Consider the following 21,562-nt stretch of genomic DNA (forward strand, 5'->3'; position numbering starts at 1 on the left):
AAATTTTACCTCAAGAGGAATAAAAATTAAACAAATATTAAAAACTGGTTATTAATAGGTACGCTAAAGCATGTAGGGGAAGTATACTGATATCTGCATTTTAAAAACGTAGATTAATTGATAGGTGGAAAGAAGGATGGATAGATGGATACTTAAAGCAACTGTATTCTAATTTATTTTTTATTTTTTATTTTTTTTTAAGATTTTATTTATTTATTTGACAGAGAGAGATAGCGAGAGAAGGAACACAAGCAGGGGGAGAGGGAGAGGGAGAAGCAGGCTTCCTGCTGAGCCCGATGCGGGGCTCAATCCCAGGACCCGGGGATCATGACCTGAGCCGAAGGCAGACGCTTAATGACTGAGCCACCCAGGTGCCCCAACTGTATTCTAATTTAATGATAGAATATAGATGGGTTAACTGTAAAATTTTTTCCACATGTTTGAAAATGTTCAAATAAACAATGGGCAAAAAAAAAACCCCAAACAAACCATAAAACAAAAACAGCCCAGATTCATATATACCCTATTAAAATAAAAAGTTTATTTTAACATGCACAGAATATGGAAAGCAGCAACTCTTAGCACCCCTTAGCCTCCTTTCTTGGTTAAACACTCCTGAAATCATAGGACACGTAATGAGAGTTGAGTTTTCATTTGGTAAGAAGATTGATACCAGTTATCTATTTGATAGACACCCCCCGCCCAGGGCATGCACAAAAATGCTACGTTCATGACTCGAGGGCAGATGGAGGCACATGCAGAATGATTCCATTTAGGCCACTTGAGTCACACCCAATTGGCCCTCAGCTCAAACAGCACATGGAGGAGCAGGAGTATGCCTGTGTTTTATGGTTTGGGCGCACGCGCCTCCTGGCCTGCCCAGAAGGCTTCCGGACAGCTTTGCCATAACTCTGAGCACCATCCTCCCCACAGCTCATTTCAGAGCTCAGCACTAAAATGCTGCTTTCCCCTCCTCCCCTCCATCTCTAATCTCTCCCTCCATCTGCTGTTATTCATTCTTTAACTTGGTAGAATGTCTGGGATGCTGCCTGAATGGGAAATATTCTCAGAATGAAGGCTGATTACTAGAAATCCTTTTTTCTCATGGGAGGACGCCTGTGTGGGGGCTGTGCCGGCTAAGGAGCCCCTCTCCAGCATCAGCCTAGCACTGTATTCTAGAGAATGCCATCGAACTGGCTTTTCCTTTCAAAGTTGGCTAGAACCATGTTGTTACTTTGCAGGTTACGTATTGCTTTTCTCTGTCATCATTCTAAGCCTCTTTGGCTGTGATCACATCTGATGTGACTTATTTCCTGTTTTCCTGGGCACGGGAGGTAAAACCTGCATGGCAATGGGGGGGGCCAGCTCCCAGATACCAGGGAATACAAAAGGGTCAGGTGTTGCTGAAAAAAACAAAAAACAAAAAAACAAAACAATGAATTAATTAGGAGTCAGGGATTTTAAATGTGGTCCAGTTATCCGAGTGTCTTCATACAATTCAGCTTTCCCCCAGTGGACCTCAGTTTCCCCATTTGGCAGATGATATATCAAAGTTCCCTTCAAGCCTCAAGGTTCTTTGATTTGATGGTTATGATAAAAAAAATGCCTTTTCTGATTATGACATCAAGTATCTGGGATAAAACTTGGTGATCAGGGACAGAATGTAAAAAAAAAAATCCCAGCACTCGAAAGCGCTAACCTCTCGGCTATTTGCTGTTTCAAAGAGTACATGGACCAACGTTTCCAACGCTGACCTACAGGCAGAGCAAACGTAAAAGATCCCTCCAACACTGGGAGATGTGGAGGTGTCAGGCATGAATTATGCACCGGAAGAAGCTTTCACATTCTAAATTCCTTTGGAGCAAGGAACTGCCTTTATCCCAAGTACAATCCTCACACTGTCCCTAATCAAAGAGGCTATCACTCTGGCCACAGCCCCTCATTACTTACACTTAGATTTACACTTAGAAAATGCCACCATTATTGGCAGATGCAGGAGCTAGCTAGCCAGTCAAAATGATTCAGGATGAAACACAGATGGAAACAACTAGAAATCCATTTCTATAGATTATGAGGTGGAATAAAACAGTAAATACATTAAAATCTGCAAGGCCTGCATGAAGATGTGGTTTATTAAGCAGAAAGTTCACAAGGCATGGGGAGAGAACGTTGTTTATGAACGCCTGCCAATTTCTGGGAATCTTTCTGCCTTTCTTTTTTGGGCTGCAGAAGTGAATTCACAACCGGTTTCCTCTTTCTTTCTGACTGGATTAATTACCATGTTAACACAACTAGTGTTCTTCTTCTAATAGGATCCCTCTAACGTGTTATTCCAGCAAAAAAAAAAAAAAAGAAAGAAAGAAAGAAAGAAAGAAAGAAAGAAAGAAAGAAAGAAAGAAAGAAAGAAAGAAAGAAAGAAAGAAAGAAAGAAAAAATGGGCAAAATCTTCAAGATCTTCACAGGGGCAGAACAAGCTTTTCTGGAAGCTTACATGTGCAGTCTGGTCTTCTGATATCCATGTGCATCAGATGGCAAATCTGATCATACAGGTTGTGACCCTTGCAACTGATCCTTCAAGAGCTCGGCCTTTTCCAGCTGGGGTGCTAAAAATTACATTTAAAACGCACATGTTGGCTCTTTGCAGCCCATTTTGTCATTCATACACTGTTCCAGGCATATTGTATTACACAATGATGGATTTCCTCCTCACTCAGTTTTTTTTTTCCCCCTATATTACACGACTACACTGAACCTCGAGCCATGCCCAAGTTTTCTCTGGGGTTCACAGTGTCTGAATTTTTCTGAAGACCTGTGAATTTGGAAAGAACTCTTCTGTCTGGTGAAGACCATGCCCAATGTTAACCACAAGTCATGGGCTCGCCCGATGCTCACTCACCCCAAGCTCACTCTTTCGAGCTTCCATTTTCATAATGGGCACCCTGGGGTCCACCAGCCCCGTCCGTACCTTAAAAAAGTCAGATGCCTCCTGTAAGTGGTGTGCGAGTCACATGCTTGCTGCTGCAAGATGATTAATAGTGCTGTCTCAGCAAATGGGATCATTACATTTTTAATTAACCTTTCCAACCTCCTCCACATTTTCCTTTTGTTATACATCGGATCTCTGAAGTTTTCTCTTGTTTATGTACAACTAGGTTTGAAATACAGGCATGAAAAAATGATAGCAGGTGATGCAGGAATGGTTGCCCAGGTGAGATGGCTTGTGAGGTGCCGTGCCTCATTGTACATGAATATGGGGACAGGCGCTCAGAACTCGGTGGCTGGGTTCCCACCTAATTTTTGTTTTGGCAGCTTCGCGTTATTTAATGGTCTTGGCTACCAGGAAACTGGCTTTTTAAAATCTCTTTCAACCTAATTATAATTATGGTGTATAAATCATACAATGATCGATTATAAAAATCTCGGGTTCATAAATATTTAACTTAGCATTTAAATCCACACTGCAGGAGTGCATGAAATTTCTGAGCCCATCTCTCTGCAAACAACTGCTTTATTACAGTTCCAATGCCAGTTACTGAAAGCTGAACCAAGTTTGTCTTGCAGTACACTCAGGCACATATCTGAGCACAAAGGCTTTCCGTGTATTAAGATGGCACGATTTTGTTATTTCTAAAAAATGCATGCCTCTCATTAAAAAGATATTCTGCGAAGTCCTCTATCGTCATCTTTTAATTCCTCAAGTATGGAGAGACACAGTTATGATATCACACATAAAAACACTCATTAAAATATGTTTTATCTAATGTAAGATTAATTCCGAGATAATTGAGGTCAGATTTGTTTGGAAAATGTATTGTGACATGTGCAAACTCTGATGCAAAGAGGAAATGATCTTCTCCGAGGATTCGAGCAAAACAGCTAAATATTTTTCAGCAAAATCATAAAGCCATAATTGGATTTCAATTTAGTAATAGTCGGCCTAAGACAGGCCATTTTTAATAATCTAATTATATGTTCAGGGCCTACCCCAGAACTCAACGACGGCTTCAGAACTATTAATTGTACTCAATCTTGTTGCATCTTCAACCATGAAATTTGCTATTACATGTAGGACTGGCTCCCGGTTATGAGTATTTTTTTTCCAATCTCAGATAATCTTTATAACATCCCCTAAAATGCCTACTCCTTTCATTTTCTAAAAGTGAACTATTTTAATGACTTTCTCTGGACCAGAGCACTTGATCCCAAGGAGCTCAGATTTGTGGTCCTTCTACAGGAAAAAAATTCACGATGAGATCTACAAAAATCTTCCCTATTTTTATGAAGACATAGATACCAGCCCCTTGCTTTTGTCTGATTTTCATTAATTAAAGGTATTTAATTGCTAACATCTCATTAGCAGTAAAATTAATGAGTACTTCAACTACAGGAAAAGATCCACATGATAACGTAAACCTAATTCATTTTCTGGGGTACAAACTGTAGCTCCACCAATATTTAGGCTGTGCGAACTCCACTGATACTTAGTCATATCAACAGTAAAAGGCTAAGCACATCTTCAAAACCAGTGCTACTTCTCTCTAGAGAAAAACACTGAATGTTGGTCAACCAAGTAAAAAAGAATCTAGGTCCCTCTGCACACTTCCACTAATGTATCACCCCAGAGAGGACTAATTAGAAGGGAAATACGCAATGGTTTGTTTTCACTAATTGTCTACGTTACTGTTAAATAAAAAAATAGCCTCAAATAGCCTTCGGCTCAGGTCATGATCCCAGGGTCCTGGGATCGAGCCCTGCATCAGACTCCCTGCTCCGCGGGAAGCCTGCTTCTCCCTCTCCCACTCCCCCTGCTTGTGTTCCCTCTCTCACTGTGTCTCTGTCAAATAAATAAAAATCTTAAAAAAAAAAAAAATAATACGTGCAAACTTTTAAACTGGCATACTCAAATTTAGAAACTTCTAAGTGTGTGCCAGGCAAAGTAATCACTCTGGGAAGCGGGACTCTTAGCCCAAGGAGGCTGCCAGCACTCCAGACATTTCTTGAAACTCTTCCCTAGGAGCCTGAGGCATATTCTTCAGAATACTCTGAACAACAGCAAATCTCTGCATCGGGGATGGATTTTAAAAGCCAAACGTCACTTAGTGCTAAATGTGGTAATGTAGCAGGCAATAATGTTATACAATGCTCAGGGGTAGAAAATAAGTGATAAATATACATAAGGATTTTTTTCATTTGGGTGACTTACAAATCATCTCTGACAATAACCCGTGAAGTGACTCTTCTTGAAAAGGTGTTGAGCCAATGATAGCACTAGAATAAGTGTTTTGCTTCTCAAGGTGACTACTTTGAAGGACATTGTCCATTTGGATGTATGCGTTCTTGATAGGCTCATTAGCCATAGTCATGCTGTACATTAGCTGTCTTTCTCCAAGGAGCTAGAGCAAAAAAATGCCACCAGAAGGCAGGCTAGCGGCTCGAATGTTACTTCCACTACACAATCTGTAAAAATGACTCTGGCCTCTTCTATACACAAAGAGAAGGGAAAGTATGCATTCCAAAGCCAAAGCATCAGCTAAAACAATGAAAAATGAAGAGGCTGAAGATCCTATTAAGTAGCCTGAATGATGGTGAGATAATAATGAATCACTGATGATGCTGGCAGTTGTTTTCAGCAAAGGGGATTTCAGCAAAGATAAGCTGAATATCAGGTCTTTATTTTTAGTTAAAGAGCATAAAATTCAATGCCTTTCCTCCCACGAGCCTATTTACATACGTGCTGTGCTACCTATTTGCCTTCACCTGCTTCCCAATTAATACCCCATTAAGCTGCTCCACCTGCAGTGGCTTTTACCTTCACCACAGCCCGGCAAACATCACTCATCTGCTACAGCTCCATTGTTTCTTTGGGGAAGAGAAACACAAGCTGCTTGAATAATAATGGCAGGACTTGGAGTTTACAGAGTGTGCTTTCTCAAAAGCCAGTGGCCAGATGCAGAGGCCATTTCCAGAGAAAAAGCCAGTAGCCAGGGCAGAATGTCTAGAATTGAGTGTGGCCAACGTTCCAGAAGATGATGGAGGGAAGGAATATCCATCTTCAGTAGTCAGATCTGTGAATCCGGATTCTACATATGCATTTTTTTTTTAAAGATTTTATTTATTTATTTGACAGAGAGAGTCACAGCGAGAGAGGGAACACAAGCAGGGGGAGTGGCAGAGGGAGAAGCAGGCTCCCCGCCGAGCAGGGAGCCTGACGCGGGGCTCGATCCCAGGACCCCGGGATCATGACCAGAGCTGAAGGCAGACGCTTAACAACTGAGCCACCCAGGCGCCCCTACATATATATGCATTTTTAATGATGGTTTGCTTCATTCAAGAAGGTGTGTCATGTCAAGTTGGGTTAATATTTTGTTTGGTTAAGGGTACTTAGGCAACTTATTTTAATTAAGATTAGCACATTGTTTCTCTTTTATGCAAATAGGTTTTAAGTGTTTGAAGAGTTGGTTCCTTCAAGGAGTGACCAAACCTAGGAGGCATCAGAAGCCCATAGAGAGCAAATTTTACAAAACAAAAACAAAAACATGGATTCCTGGGTCTTGTCCCAGCCTCTTAGAATCTGTGTTTTCACAAAGTACCTGAGTACTTCCATTGATCAGACTTGGAATTCACTGACTTCCAGTGAGCTAAACCTTTCATACTTACTACCCATCTGCACCCCACTTATTTTCCTAGTAAATCCTGGCTTTCTGGTCGGTTCTGTTCAGTTTCAGGAATGTAGTCCCTAAGAGGTGCCTTCTAGTAGGTAGCTCTTTGGGGCCTCATGCCTCATTCCACGAAAATCTTGTTGACAAGAGGGCTCTTCTTGCCCATGTTCCCAGTGTAACTTCAGAATCAAGCCTAGGCTAGATTTACCAGGTAGCCCTAGCACAGATACTTGCAAGGTGGGCTAAAACAAAGCCTCCTCTCCCCACGCCCCATTGCCTCCCATGAGCTGCAGAGGAAGCAGACAGAACAAGCGCGTGTGTACCCATCTACATGCCTCAGTGAACCTCTGTGTTTTATCTTAATGGTATGTTGGCAACTGTTCCTTTTCATTTCATCTCTAGCTTTAAATTGGTTCCAAATGCATTTACACATTTACCCTTCTGAGCCTCAGTATAACTCCTGTTAGATCCCCAATTGAAGAACTACACCAGTTAGCTCAAGGATTAAATTTAAACCTTGGCATTTTACATACTCAGGACCTCCACTGTGTCTCTGCAACTTAATCTGCCACTCCGTCTCCTGCAGGAATTGCAAAGTAAATACAGCTATATCTGTCTGGTGTTCCGTGGGCACCAAGCCACCTCTCCCTGGGAGGCATTCTCCCACCTGGCTCCTGTCCACCGGATGCTGTGAGTCTGTGGAGGGAGGTGTGAAACCCAGCACACTCAGGCTGCTTCTAGAACATCTTTCCTCAGTTTCTCACACAAGCATATCAGCTATGGGGTTGTATCCCCAATGTACACACATAAATTAAGAAAGCTGGTTGTTCACTGAGAACCACCCTGGCTCCTAGAGCCCAATATTTCCACTTAGCTATTTGCTTAGTCAAGACAGGTATAGGTTGGGCAAAATGCATGTGTTTCAATCCCAAAACTCCTGCAAGCTTCAAAGTGTGCCTTCTCTGGTAAAGATCTGGACTTGTACAACAGCTAGTTTTTGTGAGAAATGCCACTTGAACAGTGTCGAGGCTGAAGCTGGACATGAGTGCTGGGGTCAAGATGATCTTATCGGCTTTATGCCTAGAGAGATCAGAATGACATTCAGCACAACTGCGGGTGTGCAGGGCCAGCTGCTGATGCCGCTCTCAGCACCCCTGGATGTGCCAGAGGTGCAGGGTCACTCTTTTGCTAGGGCATTCAGGAACAAGAGACATGAGGAAGGCCAGCCTCATGATGGCCAGCCAGGCTGCCCTTCAGTGGGGAAGGGATGGAGGGATGAAGAGCAGCAGTGAATTTCTGCCCTATAGGAGGATGGCTTGGGTCCCCGATACCCCTGCACTGATAGAAGAGGTTCTATATTATAAAAAACCCTGCTTTGTTTTTATTTTTGTTGTTGTTGTTGGTTAAAGAAGGCTCACACCCAGTATGGAGCCCAACACGGGACCCAGACTCATGACCCTGAGGGCAAGACCTGAGCCAGAATCAAGAATCAGGTGCTTAACCGACTGAGCTACTCAGGCACCCCAGAAAAATCCTATTTTATGGTACAGGAAGAACCACACAAAGCCAGACCTTGTATCTCTGTGATTTAGCCTTCTCACTACAATAGTGCCTTTGCACCTTTGGCCTTAAAAAAAGAATAATGGCTCCTGAGAATTTCCCCTGATGTTTCTAGAGCTGCCCCCATTATCAGGAATGATCGGACAGAATCCTCCCTGTGGCATTAGCTAATGAACTGAGCCAAGAGAGCTGAGAAAGTTCCTAAAGTGGAAAATATGGTAGAACTAGGGTTCCCAAAGTAGAAGCATGAAGGTTGAAATGGAGATTGATCTGACTCAGGAAGAAAGCTGGCATTCCCAGGATTAGCAAGTACCCTCCACGAAGTTCTTGGGAAAAACAAAACAAAACAAAATGGAAGTCCAGTTGGCCATTTGGTAGAGAACAAGATTTTCTCAGTTTCTATTTTATTTATTACGTGTGACAGATGGTCTTCAATATTACATTTAAGAACTCCCTAGCTGTCGATAGGGAGAACCGAACTATCCCCTAGAGTCTTCTATGAGACCCTTCAAGGATTTCACATAAGAAGTTCTGTTCACTGTTTTAAGTGGGACCATATTTAGTGATGTTGGGGGTAGTAGTGGTGGTTTATGCAGTTCAGAAACCAGGTTTGGCTTAGGAATACATTTGTAAAAGGAAGCAAAAATTAAATGTGTCTTTCAGAAAGACAGGTCAAATAGTATAATAACAGAGAACCAAAACTTTAGAAGCCTAGCCTATACCCTGAAAACTGGGAACTCATTTCTAGTATGGTGTCTGCATGTTAAAAAGAAAAGTGAAAACAATTGTCTAAATCTGTTTCTTGATAGCAATGAGAGGTCCTCTTAGTGTGGCGAAGACTTCTTTAAAGTACCAATAACTCTGGAGTGCTCTGCATTTGAGAGAGAATAGAAAGGAAATTATGAATGTGATCACAAACCTCACACAGTCTTCTAGGGAAAGGGATCACAATCATTTGCTAAGACCAAACACTGCAAAGGGGGAAAAGGTATCCACAGGAGATTAGTGTGTCAGTAAATACATAAAGTACAGAAGTCCCACATAGTTGACATTTGAAGAACAAAGCTATCCATCAATGTCCTGGCACAGATCGATCACATAGAATGCTACTGCTGAAAACCTGATAGTATGATGGTAATAATGTAGCCATAAAACCTCTGGTCTGTAATTGACTGCTTCCACTTGAAGCTAACGTGTCTAAAACAGTGACTAATGTTCACCTAAAGATTTCACTTGCGTTGAATGACAATCAGTTACACCTCACACTAGTCTCAGTGGATGGTTTGTGCTGGATAATGGAGCAGGGACAGATGCCAAGGGGGTGCAGCGAGAGAGTACATCCCAAATGAGCAGCGCAGGTATGGGATGTTGAAATGTGGATCTCAGGTATGTTCCCTCTTGGCTGCCTCCTTTGCAAGGGCTGAAGCTGCCCCTCTCTGACAAAGTAATTAGAAATGTATGAGGCTGTAGAGTCTACTACCATTACAGAAAGTTCCTCAAGGCATCCAAGTCTTAGTTGTCGAGTTTTGTTTAGTGAGCATATTCCTATAAATCACATTCCTGGATCCTAAGAGCTGATGCTTTCTCTTCTTCTTCCTTTTTTTTTTTAAAGCTCCTACACGGTCTGTGAGTTATGGATGCCAGTCTGGTGAACAGTTTGGTTAAGTGGATCTTCTTGGACAAGAGATGCAGCTGGACTGTCGATAGGGAGAACCGAAAGTTTGAAAGGAAAGTTTATTGCTTGTTGCTAGATGACAAAACAAAAGATTATTTAGTCTCAGCACAAATTCAGAATCTTCCATCAGTACAAATGGCTGCCAAAGGGATTATTCATTGTCAGTATTTGCCACACCCAGACTGCTCAAGTTCAGTGATGCCCAGCTGCACAGCAAGACCGTGAAAGGGCTGTGTCACACATCTTCGTGTTCTCTTTTGTTTTTAATCTCCAGTGAGGTTTTACCTGCACTACCTGAAAATCACTACCACTTCGGGAATGCTTCATTTCCAAGTATGAGCATTCCGCCCTTCCTTTCAACACACACCGGAGAGAAGCGCTCCGCATCTTTCAGTTCATGGTCCTAAGTAAAAGCCCTTAATGTGTCGTCCCTGGGTTTCATTATGGCAAAAATCCCCAAGACCTTTTCATGCCCCGAAATGGATTTGCACATCTCAGGTATTCAGTTAGCCAGGAACTGTTGGCTACCAAAAGCAGAAATTACCAAAAGCATTGTGAGGCTCATTGTAACTAGAAATTTTAATTAATATGCCTGGTGGCTTCTAATGGACTTTGAGTACACATCAGATTGCTTTGTGCCCTTTGATATATACTTAAAGGTAATTGGGTAGTCTTACTGATGTATTTTTAAAGAGCAAAGTATTGATTAATAATGTTTCAGTATTAATATAACCACTTTGTAGCTGATCAAGAAACATCAATAGTAGAAAACCCATATTTATCTACAAATTAACAACTCTATATAGATCTGTTACTTTAAACTAAATGGGGTGCATCCACTCATTACATTCCAATAGGGATGAGACTCCTCATAATAAAGATTAAAGCTGAAGTTGGCCTTATTTTTCCACTGCATGAAATGAAGGCTTTTCACCACTTCATGCCCCGGTGCAGCTGAAGAACAGCTACAGTAAAGCACGGGACCACTCCCCCCTCTAACAGCCCGATATTTTTAATGCCTACCTTGAAAACATTTCATACTTTGGGAGATTTAATTGCTGTGACTGCCCAGCAGAATGAAATAAAAAATGATTGTACCACTCAGGATGGAGGTGGGGATGATCCCGGCTTTATCCCTGCTTAAAACCAGTTGTATGGTTCATATACTTGGAGTGTAAGTCCATTCAAATTGAATTACCGCAAAGAAGAAGTGCTGGAGCATTTTGGCTACTGGTGATGAGTCGGTTCCTGAGGCTGGGTTTTAGGACCCTGAGCCCCGCGCGTCTCAAACAAATGGGACTAGTCCATTCTCTTGTATTTATTTATTTTTCTAAAACCTAAGAGTCCTAATGATTCTACTCGAGAGGTTGGTTTGAATAAAATTCTTCAGTTGCCTTTAGCAGAGCATGAAGGGTCCACTGACCTCCCGGCAGTTATTGTGTGTGGCCCAGACAACGTACAAAATGGCAGCCAAGGCAGTTTCCGTGCATGAGTCCCCAAGCCAAATTTCTGAAAGGCTCCCTTTGCTCTGAGCTGATGACAAAATACCCATAGGTTGCCAATGCTACCTGCATGTCATGTGGATTTAGACAGAGAGAAAGAGATAGCAGCTGACAGGGTCCCTGTCCTGGCTGAACTCCCCCCTCTCTCCCCTACAAGGTACATGGCTGGAAAAACCACAACCAGGGAAGTTCACAGACACAGAACCGAGGAGCCCACACAAGGCAGTCATGGGACAAGGCATCAGGGCCCTGAGAAGACAGGAGTATGAGACTCCAGGAACCCAGTCCCAGGCCCATGTGTCTCACTCTGATGTGTTTTGACCTACAGGTCCACTGGCTTTGTTCAAAGAGGTGTGCCGGCCACAATGTCACGGCTTTGTTTGGGAGAACATCTGAATTGGGGCTCTGAAGGACATTTGATTAAACCAGTGACTCTTGGCCATCTTGGAGCTTGTGGAGGCCTGCTGGGAACAGGACTCCTATAATTCCAAATTATGGCTAGAAGGCTGTGGTCCAAGGCCATTTTTGCTGGCTATAAGCGGGGTCTCCGGAACCAGAGGGAGCAAACAGCCCTTCTTAAAATCGAAGGTGTTTATGCTCGAGATGAAACGAAATTCTGTCTAGGCAAGAGATGTGCTTATGTGTACAAAGCAAAGAACAACACAGTGACTCCTGGTGGTAAACCAGACAAAACCAGAGTAATCTGGGGAAAAGTAACTCGTGCTCATGCAAACAGTGGCATGGTTTGTGCCAAATTCTGAAGCAACCTTCCTGCTAAAGCCATTGGCCACAGAATCCGTGTGATGCTGACCCCTCAAGGATTTAAATTTAATGAAAAGTAAATAAATAAAGGTGTAATTTGTTCTCTTGTAAAAACAAACAAAACAAACAAACAAAAACCAGTGACTCTTACTGTTTTTTGAGCAGATGAATCTCCCGGAGGGCTTGAATCCCACTCCTATTAGGGTGTGATTCCATGGATCTGTGGTGGGACCCAGGAACCTACAGTTTAACACACTTCCCCATGTGACTCTGCTAGACCACATTTTGAGAAATACTGCACTGCTAAAAGAAATGGCTTCCTAGAGACTAAATCTATTAGTGAGATCAATTTTCCACACACAGAAGTATAACAAGCCAATAATAATCTAAGCCATAACCAGTATGGTACTCTTTAATAATTTTATCAGAATTCTATCACATAATTCACTGATTTGTTCACTCATTCATTCATAGTGTTCATGCTGACATTTATAGTGTTCACTATAGGCTAAGCCATATAAATTTTGCCCCTATTATTCCAAGACCAATCTACCTATTTGCATTCAGTTCAAGTGAGTGAATACTAACTAAACAAATGGTATGGTATAAATGTGCTGTTTACCTATAAGAAAAAATGTCAGCCAAGCAAAAAACAGCCCCTTCTTAAAAACTCAAGAAGCAAATATACCTAAGGAATAAAATACAGTTAGAATCTGGCAGAAACTATCAGCTGGCAAATGATGAACTACTTAAAAATAGTCTTATGACAACTGGGTATCCCCTTGGAAAAAGATAAAATTAAATTTCTAAGACAAAAAAAAAATTCTAAAGTGGATGAAAGAATTAAATGGGAAAAAACAAAATTTTAAAACTTTCAGAAGGAAGCATAGGAGATGATCTTTATGACTTTGAGATAGTTAAGGAACTTTTAAATAAGACACACATACCCCAAACATAAAGGAAAGACTAATAAATTGACTACATTAAAATAAAAAATTTAGTACAACCAAAACATTCCAAAAACAAAGTACAAAGATAAGCCATAGACTAGGATAAGATATTTAAGTTCACAAAATGACAAAAGAATGATATCCAGAAATCACATAGAACTCGTATGAATCAATATGAAAGAAGAATATGATGAGGTGATCAATAAAAGACTGTCAAGCATAAAAATATATTGCATTAAGATAAATTCCGAGGATGGAAAAGAATAGAATTTCAAGGTCAAGGGGCAAAGAGAGTGATATAAACTTTCTAACTATTAAGAAAAATCTTAAAAGTATATTATTTAAATGGTGCTAGTGAGAATCAAATCATTACACTATTTTCATTTCATTGAACTCCTTGAAAAGAGTGCTCTTAATTTTATTGTTAAATAACTATGTTACAATATTACATGAATTAAATCCTTTCCAACTACATGAAGTTAAGCAGAAATATTTTATATTTCTATTTAACAATGAGGAGGTTCACAGTTTTCTAAGATTCTTTTGGGGAATATCTGAGCAAAAGCAATTGAGGAGCCCAGCTATAGAGAACCTACCGGACATGTGAATAAACACAAGATTTTTCATTATTCATTGTTTACTTTCAATTAGCCATTATTATCACCCAAGTACCCACTGACAGAAGACAGGACAAATTCTGAGATAGTCATATACTATAAAAGGCAATGAAAATGAATAAACAAGAGCTATATGCATCCAGATGGATAAATCCCAAAAGAATATCTGAAAAAAAGGTAAGTTGTAAGAGTCTATGTACGGAGTAGTAACATTTACATAAAGAATAAATACCTAAAAAACAATGTGTACACATACACAATACCCACATCTATGTATATATTTATACATGTAGTGAAGGTGAAAAAAAAAAAAAATGCAAGAGAATGACAACCACCAAGCCATGATGGGAACAAATCCACTATCTGAGCAGATCCCGGGTTTTGTGGTGTCACAACGTACATAACTTAGGAGGCTCTCTTTAAGGAGAAGAATACAGAGTTTTGAACAAAACTTGATGAGTATATTACTGTATATGCTACATTGTCAAGTCTATGCTCCGGGTAGGAGAGCACTTGAGCAGGCACTGGTAAGAATAAAACCGTGTATTTATTTGACATGTTGAACGGTTTGACATGTTTTCCCCGGACTACCTTCTGGCTCCATACATTTCATACTTCGTTTCTCCCCTACGCCCACAAACATCAGGTGTAGGCACCACAGGACCCATTCATACTGCTCTATGACTTCAGGTCCTGTGCGTTCGTGGCATGCCACGATGCTCGTGGGTGGGAACATGGGACAGCTGGAGTATCCCAGAAGCTATGCCACCCGTCCTGCACTGGGACGTCTAGCAATAACTTACCCAAACACGGAAGTAACTGGGACCCATGTAAGACTATCCCGCTAAACCCTGACTGCACTTATATCACTGTTTGCCTTTGTTTGTGTATTTGAAATGTTCCGTGGAGAGGCAGAGGCAGAGAACACGCTGAGTGTGCTCGCCTCCCGAAGCCTCCCAAGGAACAGTGGCGGGGAGTTCTGCAGAAGTGACTGTGACGGTGGGACATCGGTCTGGCTTGAGGGGTGGGGTAGCCTGCTAGACCCTGGACAGCTGTCAGTCATCAAGGGTCAAGCTCAGGCGCACCACTGGCCGGCGCGGGCGGTTCACGCCACACCATCACACCTGAAAACGCATATGGTGACACATCCTTTTCTTCCAGAAGGGACTGGTTTATGCACCCCGCTCCTGACTCCCCACAGAAAGGGGTACCTGTTTTATCAAGGCAAAAGAAACCGCTAGAGCCAAGCGGGACTCTGTCACCACATGTCACTTCGTATCAGCCAGCACATGCCAAAGAATGACAGAAAAAGCTGCCACCTGCCAGGGGCTCACAGAGCCCATCAAACTTCTTTTTGTAAAACACTTCAACAGTAACCAAGAGAAAATTTCCTTTATGATCCACGATGCCATCTCGGTGAATGAGAACGAGTGAAAAAAATCTCATTTCCTAGGACTGGAGACAAACAGAGGAGGAAGCGACTCTGCAAAAGATCTTAAGTTAAAAATACACCCTCCACTCTTCCCACCTACAATCGCTCCTCCCCCACACATCCGTTTCCTGGGGACCACAGTGGAGGTGTCAAAAAGCAGCATGGAGCCTTTTTTGGAAGAGGAGTTGTAACAATTTCTACCTAAAATGACGGATATTATAAGCTATGACAGTTGGGATTCTTTCCACTGTGCTTTTATCAACAGTGATAACAACCAAAGTTATTTGCAGGGAGTGGGGGAGGATGCTGTTCTGAGAATTACGCCTTTTGTCTCCTGGCTTAACCTTGGAACACTTTAAAACAATTACCAAGAATTACATAACTTGAGGGCCAAATGTGATTTCAGAGAGAACCTAGTCCAATATTCTAATTTAAAGGTGGAGGAAAGCGGGCGCCTGGGTGGCTCAGTTGGGCGCCTGGGTGGCTCAGATGGTTAAGCGACTGCCTTCGGCTCAGGTCATGATCCTGGAGTCCCGGGATCGAGTCCTGCGTCGGGCTCCCTGCTCAGCCGGGAGTTTGCTTCTCCCTCTGACCCTCCTCCCTCTCATGTGCTCCCTCTCTCATTCTCTCTCTCTCTCAAATAAATAAATAAAATCTTTAAAAAAAAAATTAAAAAAAAATAAAATAAAGGTGGAGGAAAGCAGAGACGAGCCTGAAGCCACCCAGCCAGCTAAGGGCAGAGGCAGCAGAAACGCTCACGTCCTCCTGCGGCAGAGAAAGCTGAGTGGTGGGCAGCGCATACGGGCACAGACCTTCAAACCAGACCTACAAGCGTGTGCCTTGGGCGAGTGACTTAACCTCTGTGCCTCCATTTCTTCATCTGCTAAATGGGAATGTGGTAGCAACAATATGAGCCTCTAAAAGGTTGCTGGGAGGATTAAATGAGATAATATATGCCCAGCACCTACCAAGTGCTGTGAGCACTGGTGGTTTTCGTTTCCCCGTGAACCAGTTCGCTTACTTCTTCCACACGGCCATGACTCTGTCATCACAACCACTGTTCCAGAAGGAGCTTCACTGGGGGTACGTACAGACAGCCTAATGAAAGTAAAATGATCCTGTCCATACGATGGCTCATGTAAAATAACTGGCTTTGATCTTAAGGGAAAAAAGTCATTAAACACGAGATGCAGCTTTTTCCAGGGCAGGGAAAAATGAGGGGAAGAACGAGAGAACAAGGAGATGCAGAAATGAGACAGGGAGAAAAATGCATCTGTATTCTAACGGGATCAATTTTTAACTTGATTCAAATTAAATTTCAAATGCGTTGTTTTTTAAAGGAAAGAAATTGTTCTAATAACCAGAGCAGACTGGGTCCAAGGACGGCTGCACACACCCAGACAAGGGACTGGCTAGGCACTGGCACCATGTAAGCCACCCCATAAGCCTAGGGGGGGTCACCAGCACGTTATATGGATCGACTACCTCCAACTCAATGTACGTCTTTAAAATACGCTTCCAGGATCTTCCTGGAAGACAGAGCCACTGTCATGTTGGAGAAGTTATAGCAAATTAATAAGGATTTCGACATGCTTGAGATACTTGGGGTATAACAATGAAGTCATTACTCTTTATCTCCTTGAATTCCAAGAAAGCAAGAAATAGCAGCACAATAAAAAAAAATCTTTCATAACAGTTGATTAGAAAATATGGCCTGCGGAAAATCAGGCTCTCATCGTACTTTACACATTAAAAATCCAAATATGTTAGAGAAACTGGGATTTTTAACCCCCCACAGCTTTAACACAAAGGATCACATTAATAAGATACAATTTAGATTTGCATTTTTTAATAAGCTCGGGATCAAAGGGAATACATAGCTGAAGGGGTATTAAACTGTAGCACACAAATTGCTCACTACATGCTGGAAGAAGAAAACACGTTGCCTTACTGTGGGAAGACATCTATAATTTGAGAAATAGAAAATGTATTCTTTCTTTGGTACATTATGACTGCGTATAATTTCCAGGCGCGTCAAGTCGGTCCAGGTAGATGTATCTGCTGACTCGGTCAATCCTAATGTTACATGTTCCAACATGTTATTTGAGGACATCAGTGAAGGAACTGATTTAGAACTTTTGATCTCATGCCCATTCCTGGTTATGTAAAGACAAGAATCAGTCATTTAATCCCTCAGGTTGGGTAGGATATGGTTGTGGTTTACTGTTTATCGAAGCATTCTTCATTATCATTAAAAACAAAACCACTACCATTTTAAAAGCTTGAACCCAGGGCCCCAGGGGCTGAGAGAGACTCCCTCATAACATCTTTCAAGCACACCAAGAATGACCTTCTGGAGATTAATGGTTATGTTAGTCAATATTTATTCACAATGTGTCTAGCATGGTATTAACAAAGCACTCTACATGCATTATTTTACTCTGTTCTCCCCATTTTAAAGATGAGGAAATGGAGGCCCAGAAAGACGAAGTGGCATGGCTGGGATTTGAATGCAGGTAGATCCCTGCCCTCTGGATCCACGGCATCCCTGAAGACCTAGTTCCTCCTCTGGCTCCCCATCCCAGCCCACAGGACTCCATATCTTCTCAGTAGTATACTCGGGGTTTGCATGGCTCCTCCTCTTTCCATCTGGTGAATGAGCTTCTTATAACCTCTTTGCTGTCCCATTGCTCCTCTTAGGAAAAACCCTGGCTACACTGCATTTCCTTCAGGAATCTTCCCAGATCAGGGCTGGCCAGCCTTTTCTGCTGCTTGGTCTCCATGAGATACAGCTGTGTCTTACTCCCTTCTGTGAGTTAAGCAAGTTGAGTTGGTTTCTGTTATCCCCAACCAAGAGACCATTGACTATGAATCATTCTAAAGAGGAGCCTTTGTAGTTTGTGTTACTGAACGGATGACATGAGGATGCCCCTCCCCTGGCAGGGATGCTAGGAACATACATGCACCTGTCACAAGGCCAAACAAGGAGGGAGCATCCAGTATGTCACAACCATTAATTCCTTCTTGTGGGAGAGACAGCTGATGATCATTAATATGGGATTAGAGTAGTAACTTTTGTTACTGGATAAAACGATGGGATTAGAGTAGTAACTTTTGTTACTGGATAAAACGATATTTAAGGAGAGACTTTTGAATGGTAGTGATGGATCTGCTAGGGAGGTGAGAGGCTGCAAGCTCCTCTGGCAAGATGAAAAGAAGAGGGCCCACCTGGGATTTGTGAATGACACTGAAGAGGGAGGAGAGCAGGGCTTGATGGTTGGTGAAGATAGGATGAAGGAGGGTATATCCATGATGAAGACCTGGAAGCCTGGCCGTCTTAAAATCTTGGATGGGCACGGGCCAATAACAAATGGTCATTCATTTATTTAACTGGTTATCAAGCATCGACCATGTTCTAGAAGTGAACCACAGTTTAGATTCCAGTGGGAGAGAAAAGCAAAGCAGGAAAATAAATAAAAAAGATATGCATTATGGAGGGAATAATTTCACGGTATGATGAGGAATCTGCCACCTGATTTAGCGAGAGAAGTCAGGGAAGAATCCTCCCCATAGGTGAGAGAAGACCTGGGACCAGGAAAACCTCTGTGATTTGGAGACACCAGGAATAAGGCTTTTGTGTCTGGAGCAGGATATGAGAGGGGCAGTGGTAGGAAATGAGGCCAGACAAACTGGCAAGGGTCAGGGATGCACAGATTCATGAGCATGGAAATAAGCTTGGATATTATTCGAAGTGCAGTGGGAAATCATTGAAGGCTCTGAGCAAGGAAGTGACATGATCCTATTCACGTCTGCTGGGTGGAGCATGGAGGGCATGGTGGAGCAAGGTGAGCAGAGAGGAAACAGGAATACTGGTTGGAAGGCTAGCGCGATAATTCAGCACCCTACACTGTGCCATCACACAACATCATCTTCACAATCACCATTTAAAAACGTTCACCAGTTTCTTGTTGTTACTGTTGTTTTTAGTAATGTTTTTAATGGGAATAGTTTCATTGGGCTTTTTTTTCCTACAAAAGCCATTCGTGCTCAAGATTTTGATAAAAATAGTTGATCTAGCTTTAGAAGAAGTTGAAGATTCCTGTCTCTGGACCCAAGTCAGAGGGCCATCTCCATGTCATCTCATCAAGAGATGCCCCCTTTCAGAGGTGGCACCTTCAGGAGGTCTTCTTAAAGCTTGAGGATGGTCAGCAGATTCCCGTGTTCAAGCTCAGTGGGAACACTGGTCGTGAAGTAAAAAAGGAGTAAAGAGGATCAGAAAGACTCCGCTTCCTGCAAACACAGCCCTTACCTCATTGCCACGTGCCCTCCATGACTGGGAGCCAGGTGTCCAGCCGCAGGGGTGATTGGATGCTCTGGCATATGGTAGTTTTGGTATAATTCTAATTTGACCACAACTACTGTGGGTTTTTTTTAATCAGAAATGAAAGTATTACTATAAATTTATAAAGATTTAAAAAAAATAAAAAAAATAAAAACGTTCACCAGAAGGCACCTCTCTAGCAGCATATTCACCCACTCAGCAGCAGGCAGGTATATTCCAACTTAAACATTTTAAGACAATGTCCTTTAGGTATTTATTTATTTGGGGGATGTTACAAAATCACACATGCTTGCTACTGTGACCATGAAGCAAAGTTGTGCTGTGGACTTTTTAACATAATTTAGACTTATTTTAATATCTGCTGCACTAGATTTGCTAAGCTGATGACTTTTTATTATTCAGCAAGTAATTATTGTTTGTTAGGAAGGGAGTGGAAGACAAGTCCTTTTATTAAACCCTGAATTGCACATCAACACTGGACTGAGCACTCTATAAACCTAGTCTTATTTAATGGTCAGCACCATCAATCAACCAACTATCCATCCATCCATCCATCCATCCATCCATCCATCCATCCATCCATCCAGACATCCAACAAATAAATACTCTATGTGATCCTCTTTATTGTCCCAATTTTACAGATCAAGAAACAGACTCAGGACAGTAAAGTGATTTAACACTACAAAAGCAGTAAGGAGCTCCTGAGTCAGGAGAGCAGGTTTAGAAGCTGGACACAAAGGTTTTCAAAAGATGCAGAGACAGGGAGAGCAAGGGGAATGCTAAACAAAGCATGAAGCCTTCCCAGAGCCCGCAGGGCAAGTGTGTCACTATGCCCCCTCCCTTACTACATCTTTCTGGAATTCCTGGAGTGGGTAGGCTTGTACAGATGAGGACTAGGGCACCTGTGAAAAGTAAGAAGTCTTCCCTGGCTACCTGGTCAGGGTCAAGCCCTTTGCAGAGCAACAGGGCTTTATCAAAGACATCCCACCTGAACAATGCCAGAGTTTCTGCCAGGTTGGGTGTTATCTGTGGCTTTGGACATTAAGCATCCATCACGTTAGAATATCACTTTGGATAGCTTTCCCTTTATTTGAGAGCTCTTTCACAAGTAGTGATGCCACAAACTGTGAAAGTAAACAGTAAAGCTTCTAGAAAATAGGAAAATATAGTAAAGACCCGAGATAGACAAAGATTTCTTAAAGCACAAAGAGCACTTACCATGAGGGGAAACTGATAAGTTGGACTACATTAAATAAACAAACTTCTGTTCATCCAATGATACCATTTCAAAAATGAAAGGCAATCTACAGTGTGGGAAGAGATATTTGCAGTACATTTCTGACAAAGGACTTGCATCCCGATTTTATAAGCACTCAACGAATCAATCATAAAAAGACAGACAGCTGGGTTGAAAAATGGGTGAAGTACTCAAACATGCAATTCACAAAAGAGAACATTCAAGTGGCAAAAAAAAAAAACAAACAAACAAACATGTAAAAGTGCTTAACATCATTAGTCATCAGGGAAATGCAAAAAGAAAACCACTACCCACCCACCAAGATGAGTACAATGAAGGGACAAAATTAAAAAAACAGAACAAAACAAAAAAATGCATGGCTGAGAAATAGAGACTAATCAGGAGAGTTTCTAGTAGTCTGACAGTGTGCTGGTGAAGAGTGTCAATTAGTACAAGCACTTTGGAAAAATAAACTGATGGTCCTAAGGCTGAATATAAGCATTCTCTTCTGACCTAGCAATTTTACTCAACAGAAATGTGCGCATGTATTTCCCAAAAGAAACCTACGAGAATTTTCATTGCAGCATTATTCAATAGCAAATGGGATGTGAGCAAATGTCTAACGGACTGTAGGACAGATAAACTCTGATGTCGTCACAGGACCGAATACTAGACGGCAATGAAAATGAGCAGTTGCTACATGCAACAACATGGATGAATCTCAGGAATGCAGTGATGTCAAGCAAAAGAAGCCAATCTCAAAAAGCACGTATGATATCATTCCATTTATGTAACATTCAAATGGGCAAGCCTAATCCACGCTGAC

The 21,562-nt window shown here is 41.9% G+C and overlaps 1 protein-coding gene and 1 pseudogene across 3 annotated transcripts in view; one reads left to right on the forward strand and one right to left on the reverse strand.

The window, feature by feature from the left end:
- Nucleotides 1–21,562, reverse strand: part of GFRA1 (GDNF family receptor alpha 1) — a 218,769-nt gene that overhangs the window by 68,610 nt on the left and 128,597 nt on the right. The window lies entirely within an intron of this gene.
- On the forward strand, nt 11,888–15,159 carry LOC117998225 (annotated as a pseudogene).

The sequence above is a fragment of the Mirounga leonina genome, unplaced genomic scaffold, assembly GCF_011800145.1.
Source record: "Mirounga leonina isolate KUSES-001 unplaced genomic scaffold, KU_Mleo_1.0 Mir_114, whole genome shotgun sequence".
In the NCBI taxonomy this organism is placed as follows: Eukaryota; Metazoa; Chordata; class Mammalia; order Carnivora; family Phocidae; genus Mirounga; species Mirounga leonina.